The following is a 9,887-nucleotide window of genomic DNA, read 5'->3' as shown; positions in this document are numbered from 1 at the left end:
TGGGTCAGGATGTGAATGGACTTCCAGAAACTCATAAAAAAGGAATCTTTATACTCCAGCAGAGAATAAAATAGCAAAAACCTGGAAGGGGAGAGTAACATAATGAATTTGTCAGAGATACACTGGCATCTCCTCCATTCTGCACTAGGACCCATATCTCTTCCTTTCAGCTTCCATTCAATAGTAACACAGCATGAAATCTCTCAGTTTGAAATCCAATGCCCCTTTTCCTGTCTTTGAAAAACAGATCCGCTTTGGATGGCGTTTCGCCTGGCACTTAGCACGATCTGAATTCTAATACCCAAATGAAAAAATCAATGAATCTGTTCTTGCATATCAAATATGCACAACGTCACGGCATTGCCTGGCCTGGCCTGGCCTGGCCTGGCCTGGCCTGGCCTGGCCAGGCCTAGGTGACCTTGCTGGCCTATCCCACAGAACCACCTGAATGCAGCCGTTGCCACTCTGCTTTCCTTACAGATCAATAGCCTCAGATCCTGGCCCTGGCCTTACAGTCTTTATAGACGGTCGATAACCAACATCCTCCTCTAGGATGCAAAGTAACATTAAATCTTCAATCAAAAAACATCACTGCCACCGCTAACTGCCCTCAATTATCTGGCAGGGTTGCCTGCAGGCCTTACATTTCCCACAAAAGCTTTCTTTAGCATGAGACTGACAGCATGATTACTGCTCTTGTATTAGAAAATTACTGCAAAGCCTGAGAGTGGGAGAATTACCCTGCTTATCAGATATTAGGCGCCCCCAGAAAATTGAAATGTGTTATTCACACATGGAATAATAGAGGCATGATATAAAGCCAAGCAAACAGGATTTCATTTTTCATACAATGAATATGAGGATTAGACTACAAGGTTTGGAGAGGGACTGGAATTCACTTTTGTTGTAATGTTATAAATCCGAGGTGAGATTGTTATTGTAGCAACGTGGAAGATGTCTGGAGCTATACATCAAGGCAGGCGCACAATCATTTCGGTTAAGCTTGACATTCGGAATAGAAAGATGAAACGTGCAATTTATCTGTTTCTTCTGAAAAAATACCCAGACTCTTCCTGGGAGAGGTCTTGTTGCCATAAATATCTAAGACCAACATGTTTTTCTGCTCACTCATCTCATTTTAGATGACTGACATCTCAGGATGTGAATAGAAATCTGGTGGACTAACTGGGAGACTTAAGGTCTTTCTCCTGACGATTACATCTTTGTCATTTGTATATTTGTTTATCATGATGGCAAAAAAAGGTATTCCCTTTGCTACTATATTTGTAAAAGGACAGATATTGATGATGTGCAAATGCTTTTGGCTCACTAAAAATCTTACAGTGGCTGAAACTGGTTTGCCCAGAAGATACTTGCATGAATTATTTTTTTTAAATGGGAAGATGGCTTAGTCACAGCAAAACATATTTGCGTTAAAACCCTGGGGCCCAGTTTTCCCATTAGTGTCACATCATTTATTTATTTGTTAAAAACATATTGCATGGACCTTTATGACTGTTAACAGGCTCAATCTCTCCCTTTTAAGCCACATTGTGCTCAGAGCTTTGCTTATACTAAACCTACACACTGTGCTTATTCATGCGGAGCCTGCAGGGACGTAGTTTGAGAAATAGGAGCCAATTTACAGCCCTAGAGCACATTTGGTGTCTTACTCTGGCCTGATTCTGCCAAGTCTCATACGTGGAAATACCAGTGAAACATATAATAAATAAGTCCAGGGGAATAAATGACAAAATCTCAGTGAATGTCATCATCACCCCTTGCAGAAAATTGGGAGTAATACCCTGCATGGTGGGACTTCCCTGATGCAATACACACATGTGGACACAACACAGGCTCACTAAGGATGTACAAAACATGCACATTAAGTCTGTGGGCCCCCCATCACCTTACATTTTATCCCCCACTTCACCGTTTTTATGCCTTAGCCATTATCATCAAATCATCAAATTTAGTCTTTTAAACATTTAATTTGACCGTGCCATTACCATGCTGTCCTCTACTTCAAACAAGGGGAGTCTGTGCAGAGAAAAAAGGGACAGTTTCCCCAAATCACACAAAAAACATACATTTTCACTTACTTCTGGTGGTATTACTGTAAGTCATGCACAAGTTTTTGTTTTATCCTATCCTGGCTTTGAGATATTGGTCTCTAAGTTTTCTGCTGCCACAACAAAGGTGAATAAAGTTTTTGTTTGTGTTTTTGCTTAAAACATAAAAAAATGCTGTTTAAAAATACAACAGAAATTCCTTCCCCAAAACAGTGTCCTAGTTACTCTGGAAAATCGACAGACTCTGAACAGGTTTCTTAAGAACTACTTTCCACTGAACGAAATAGTGCCTTAAAAAACTGTTGACAGTCAGGTTTGTGGATTATTCAGGATAACGAGAGACTGACTTCTGAAAAGAGATGCGAGTTATTGATTTTTTTGTGCTGTGAGCACCACAAACAGAATTCCATTTACCTACATTGCATAGAGGTGGGCTCCAAAATCTCATAGGGAAAGTACCTGGGAAAGTAAAACCAAAGCATCTGCATGGCTAGATAACACGTTCATGGCTAGAAAAAATGTTTTCTTGGAATTTGGGTGAACCCACTCCGTAATTTCTGGTGGTCCATGAATTCTTTTTGGGACATTTTAGGCCTTTATGTTTTTAGGACAGCTGAAGACATTAAAGGGGAGAGAGAGGGAGAATGACATGCAGCAAAGGGCCGCAGGTTGGAGTCAAACCCGCGGCTGCTATATATGGGTGTGCGCTCTACCAGGTGAGCTTCCCAGGCACCCGTGATATTTTATTTTTTTAAATCTGTGCTTATTTGCAATTTTGTAGACCGTAAAAAGCGTTTCAAAACCTTAGAAGTGTGAAAAAATTATAATATACAGTCCACTCAGTTGGCAGTTTTTAACAAGCTGAATCTAATACAAGCAATACAATATATTTTGTCCACACAGCGAGGGTAAACAAAATCAGAAACACCTCACAGTATAATAAAATTTAACTCAAGAAGGTAGGATTTATTGCAGGCCTGGCAGCTGAGTCTCTTTATTCATTAATGAATACACACTTGAGGACCAAAAACTACAGTTGTCTTCCTTCAAATTAGGCCCTGTTGACAGAAGGCCTGTCCTCACCATTAAAAGGCACACACACACACACACACACACACACACACACACACACACACACACACACACACACACACACACACACACACACACACACACACACACACACACACACATATATAGGCTATAAATACTGCCGTGACAGGTGTCAGTCAATAGTGCTGACTTCGGCAAGCATTGAGTCCACAGTGAGTCTACTTTTACACTCCTTTGGCGCCCTATCTCAGCTATCAGCTCACTGCTCTGGCGCCAGCACTAAGGTAGAGCAACAAACACACAATCATTAATTTCCGTGGACAACCACTGTCAGCAATACAGTTAGTTACATGTATTATCTGACTGTGCAGCTCTACACATTCTTGGATCCTCTGGGATCCATCCAGATTCATGCACTGCACAAAATAAAGGTTCTGCAAAGCTCATAATTAGGCAAAATATCCAAAGGTTCTGAGCAACAAGTGAGGGAGAGCGCGAGCTGGGCACCTACCCATGCTCACTTGGGCCCCCCCTGGGAAAAAGAGTCCACCGGTAGTAAAAAAAAAGGGAGAAAAATGGTGGTGCAATAGAGAGGCCACTCCACTGCCTTGTTATGAGGTCAGTCAAGTGAACTTGAAGCTCCACAGAATTTGTGCAGGTGTACTTAATGTTTTTTTTTTTTTTTAAAAGGTTTCCTCTTGGCAGCTGTAGGAAAACTGATTTACAGCCATAGTGACTTCCACTCGTCATTTTCCCCCTTATTACCTTATCCCTTTCTCAAGGACTGCTCTGGAGAATATACAGGCTGAGTTAAGCTGTTCTGACCGGAAATCCCATTGCTCATAAATCACCTCCAAGGGCTACTGATCAGCACTGCTACACCACAGTGTAATGTAAAGGAGCTCACAGCGGTGTGTGCTGCCGAGCAGGGCAGTGGCTATTATAAATCAAAGGCAGAGTATAGAGTATATTGCAAAGGATAAAATACTGTAGAACATTGTATCGTAAATCTGGAAAATAATCACAGATTGTCTGTGAGCTGGGATATCAGACAATGAATACAGCAGGACAGGTAAACAGTTATGATGTTATGGGACAATGGACAGGGACTTACTCCCTTTCTTACGGCTGTAGGGAGGCTGAAATTATGGCAAAACCTTTATACTTCTATGGAGTTTGTTGTACAGTAGAGAAAATGAATATTTCACTTTTCTGTTTTTGTCAGCCAGATTTTGTACTGTCAAAATTGCTGTTCTCAGCTAATGTGTCGGCCTATTAAAAAATCAGTTGGGGAACATTGTCTTAATTCCTCTCAACATTTTCCCAGCGCTGTGCAATTAGAATTGCATGTCCGGACCATACCTTGAGGTGTTGTTGCTTTATAAAACATCCTCAAATAGCTTCAGAGCACTTTTCCTTGTATGTGTAACCCTTTTTAGCATATAAGCGAGATAGCGAGCTGTTAATTTATTTCATGCCTTTTAACAAGGGCCTAGGGAGAAACCCTGCTCTGAATGCATTACAGAGCTATTACTGTATAACCAAATAATCGCAGTATTAAATTTGAGCATTTAGTTTGACTCCAAGGCGATAAAGAGGCTTCAGGTTTAATAAAACAAATCTGAGCTTAAAACTGATTTATATTGGAGCAAATCAGTCTCTCGACTGGAAGGTGACTATTATATGGCACACAGGAAGATTCTCTGTTTCTGACACAAATCTTTGAATGCAATCCAATCTATTTTCAGTGGTAATCTGTTGTTTTAAAGGATGGTGGGGTAAAGCACTACACAATAGAAGCTGCATATTAATGCCAAATACATTTATTATTAAAAATAATTCTTTTTTTACGGAGAAGTAATTATCTCATTGTCACCTTCCAGTGTAGGAATGCAGCGTGTATTCTTGAGATGTGGCATTGAGTATTTTTTTACAAAGCTGAGTGCATTATGCATGTTAGAAACCCCTCATGTTACCCATGGAGTACCAGATTAATCCTCCCAGAGATTAAACGCAGCACACAGATGGTGGGCATGTTGCATCCACATCGGCTGACCTGATACCATTGCTCTGTAATATCAACAGTGCACTAAACATATCTGCACAGATTACTTAAAACATATTAGGCCTGAACACAAGAAATTCAGGGAAAAAATGTTGCACACGAATATTCTAGTGGTTGTTTTGGTGAGTTAAAATAAAGCATTAACGTTCCCGAGTCAGATTATGACAGAAATAAAAACAACAATGAACATGGCCAAATAGATAGATAGAGATGTGGTGTGTAAACTAAAATAGAGACTGTGGAAATAAAGACATATTATTTAACATAGACTCTTACAAACAATTGCTTTTTAGAGGTCATGCCACTTATACACACTTGGGGGGTATTTTACAGACTGATTTCAGTATTTTTTGAAGCCAACTAAGAATAAAGGGTTCAGTATTAAGCAGTACCTTGTCCCCAGTAGGATGATGACATGTACCATCTTAACCATCTTAGTTTAGTGTGCTAGCATCATGAGTAACATTTGCTAAATAGTAATAAACACAAATTACAGCTGAGGTTAATGGGAATAGTTTGGTCATGAGCCAAAGTACTGGAAACATTTAACTTTTGCTCTGACGGTGGCACAAAATAAAAGTTGAGGGATCACCAAAGTGTATACAGTTTATCGTGAACGGGGAACGTTTGGAGAATGTTTGTACAATATTTTGAAGCAATCCATCCAACATTTGTGGAGACATTTCACTCATACTGTAGCCATAAATGTCAACCTGCTGTTGGCAGTAGAGGAGAGGTCAGAGGATCGCCAAAGGAATTAGGACACATCGTCTAGGAACCACGACTGTCTGTACAAAATTGTGAAAATCCATCCAGTAAATGTCCAGATATTTCACAGGATTAGTAAAAGCTTTGACTTGCTGGTGGCAGAACAGCAAAAGTCAGTAAGATACATCCTCTGGAGACCAAGAACGTCAAAAATTTTAATCCAGATATTTCAGTCTAAACCAAAGTGGTGGACCATCATTGCCATTCTCAGAGCTATGCCACAAGCATGGCAAAAAAAATATTATACAATATTTAAAATAAAAGTTTACTGACCGTATGGGATAGTAAAGTCGTGATGGGGGACTTAGATTCCTGACCTAAAAGTATTTCTATAAACTTGTAACAGTATTATCTGTACTCCGGTCTTTTGGTCTTGTGTAGTGTTGATGCTAATATAGTGCAACAATGTAGGGTGAGTAAATGGCTGTTTGTGGGTATAAAAAAAAAGAGCCGAGCAAATGCTGTTTCTCTTGTAGCAATGAAAGTGTTAAGGCCCCTGCACTCTCATTAATCTCTATTGGCCTTTGTCACCACTTAGAAAGAAAGGCGAGATTACTCCCATCCCAGGCCTCAGACTCTCATTTAGCCACATGCTTCAAGCCATTATTCAGCCATCATAGGAAAGCCACAAAACAAATGATATTTACCTCAAAGGCCATATTACCTCAGGGGGAGAGAGGGATACGAAGCTAGGAAGCCAAGACACTGGAAAAGGAAGTGGGGTATAAACAAGAGTTTGAAACTCATCATGGAGCTGCAGTGCATTCACTTCCTCTGCCAGTGTCAGGCTGTCATCTGTCATCTGAGAACATGACAAATGGCTGAAATGAGCTGGAGAAGGATTTGACACAGATGTCTGACATCACCATCTAATCCTTCACGACACGCTAGAAACGCCACGATAGGATGGATTTGATTGCCATGGTAACAAACTCAAAAATAATCCTGCAGACCCTGAAAGCCTGGGTGATTGGGTTTGATTTTGATTGTGGTATTACATCACGACCTTCTTCTACACCAAAGAATGACTGATTTCCAAATTAGGGCACTGGTAATTAGTCACCCTCATGAAGACGAGGTCCGTCACAGTGTATCGCACAATCAAAGAGCTTACTCGTGTGGTTTGAACCTACAAGCTTCTTACAAAGCTGAAGCAAAGCCTCAAAAGTAACAGTGATTACTGTAAATCTGCAGTACAGCTCTGTCTATCATTTGTTTTAATGCCTCAGACAGACAGTTTTTCTTTTCAAAGTTACAAGTGGTCAGGCTCAAGAAAGTGAAGTCAAGGTGAGAGAGGAGGAAGGTCGAATGTTTTAAGGATGGGGTGCAGGCGCTGGGTGAATGAGCTGCCCTGCATGCGTGTGTGTGTGTGTGTGTGTGTGTGTGTGTGTGTGTGTGTGTGTGTGTAATAAATCCACAGTTTGGGTGCCAGCCATGAGTCAGGGACAGGTCTGCTGAGTGATTAACTTTAGATAAAGGAGACTACAGACCTGGCCAAGCAGGATCAGAGATCCTCGAAGAAATGGAGACGAGACCTACATACAGGACGAAGAACACTTTATTCCACAGGAGCTTCCTTAGGAAAAAAACACATGGAGTGTTTAGAAACCCATGTTTCAGGCTTGTGCTAGATATACTTTGCAGAACTGTTGCTAAAACACTCAAATCATCATAGAAAGTGAGTATGGCAAAACAGAATTCAGATACTGCTGCTGTGTCGGTTTGTCTGTGTGTGCGTGTGTGTTTGTCTGTGTGTGTGTGTGTGTGTGTGTGTGTGTGTGTGTGTGTGTGTGTGTGTGTGTGTGTGTGTGTGTGTGTGTGTGTGTGTGTGTGTGTGTGTGTGTGTGAAAGCCGGGAGCATATTCAAAACCCCTCCAAGGGACTGGTGACATTTCTCAGTTTTGTGCGCAATACAGATTATATCCACGGTTTAACAGGAGTTGTGATATGGCCTCTAGATGGCATTCACCTTAATCACTTCTGACACACTTTTCATCACTGCCATGACCGCATCCACTGTCTATCGAAGAATGTCACAGGATAGTGATGCTTGACTGACAGAAGAGCTTTACTAGTATTTTAATATTTTCAACTTATATTTTCACATATATATTTACCTTTTCTTGCATAATTTTTCCCAATCACCCAATGTAGGTTGGCCTAACAGGTAATGTCCTGAGCAATAATTTAGTTGGAGTGCTGTATCACAGATGTGTTTTTGTAATGGACATGCTTGAATAACAACGAGACAGAAAGAGAAAGGAAGAGGTTGCATAACTTATTTTGAATGCTCCCAGTCTTTCTCCAAAATTGATACCAAGCAAACAGTGTGACACATGTATCTGCCTACTGAATGGGAATTAGACACACATAGGCGCACATCAAAGGGTGACTGAGGGGGTTTGTTCCACAGGAGATGAGTGAAATAAACTTGGCCAGTCATTTCAGATGTGAATTACTTTCATCATCCGCACACATACAGCAGGCCATAATAATCATGTTACTGTGTTTACTTTGTGAAAGAGAATTTGCCTGTTCACAGAGTCTGGAGGGACGATAAAAAGAGGCTACTTCCTTATTCATAGGCCATGCAGCATACATGCGTACAGGCCTGCTTGATTTTGGAATCTTTGTCTGCAATGCTGCTTCACCTTTGAATTGATGCGTTGCAGAATTACAAGTACAAAAGCTTTTTGGTGTGTTGTTCGACCTAAAAAACAACACCAACAAAGAGTGTTGCTCAGTCCCAAGCCCATTTGTTCCTCTTGACATAAATCTTTAAAAATGGGTCACACATGTATAGTTTTAATTATTTTGAAAGTGTAATTTCTTAAACATCTGGGAATTGTAGGTTTTAGCAAATGTTACTCAAACAAAAAAAGTGTATTTGCCGGGGACTATTTTCAGCGAGGATTAATAAACATTTGGTGCCTATGGAAATATACCACAGCAAATGTCCACATTGGACAATTCTGCACCTCAAAATGTACATCCAATGCCAACATTCAGTACCAATGCAGGAAGTAGTGTGTCCTTTAGCGAGGCGAAAGGAAGGATCTGGTCGCATTAAGGAGACTGGAGTTTGATCAGAGATATTTCCTTCATCTTAACCAAGTGTTGTAGTTGCTAACCCTAACCATACCATAACCATATTTAATTTGCCATAACCACAATATTTCCCTAATATGAACCACACTGTATTTGCCATGCATATTGCAAAACGCAAGCACTTTAACTTTTAAAGGTTGGTATTGAATATAAATTGATATGGTTGGAATGGACATGTCACCAATTTAATGCGGCAATGGTGAGTAGTTTTCGAACAACAGATGATCAAAGCTCAATCTTTGGCTACACAGGCAAGACTAGTCTTTTTTTCTTTTACACTGTTGTACCAAAACAATATTTATAGACAATGCCAAAATGACCATTGTCAGATATCAGATGTCTGTTGAAATTGGGCATTCCTATTAAAAAGCAGGAAAAGAGTACAGAGATATGGCTCCAACTTTCAAACGCACGTTTTTTTACATTAATATGCTTTTTTACCAACATGTCTTCTTCATTTGGAATAAATATAAACTTATGTGTGCTTCTCAAATAATTGGATGCAACTCATGGGAGAGCGACTTCATATTTTTAGGACTGCGCCACAGTGTTCTAGTTTCCCATCAGGTTGGATAATGGACCATAGTGAGGGGAAGCAGTGTCCTGTTGCAGTTCTTTCATGCCAGCACAAGACTGGCCAGACAAACAAGGCCTGATTCAGGGACTAAGAAAGTAGAAAAAAAGAGAGAGAGGGGTTACAGCCCCTTTGCAAGAGGGAGGAGAGCAAGAGGCCTGAAAGAGGAGAGAGGGGAGACGCAAAGGCAGTCCCAAAGGCAGTGAAGAGGCAGCTGGCTCAGAGGTGTGCATTCCTATTTTTAGTT

The sequence above is a fragment of the Perca fluviatilis genome, chromosome 10, assembly GCF_010015445.1.
Source record: "Perca fluviatilis chromosome 10, GENO_Pfluv_1.0, whole genome shotgun sequence".
In the NCBI taxonomy this organism is placed as follows: Eukaryota; Metazoa; Chordata; class Actinopteri; order Perciformes; family Percidae; genus Perca; species Perca fluviatilis.
Note: the sequence above shows the minus strand (reverse complement) of the source record.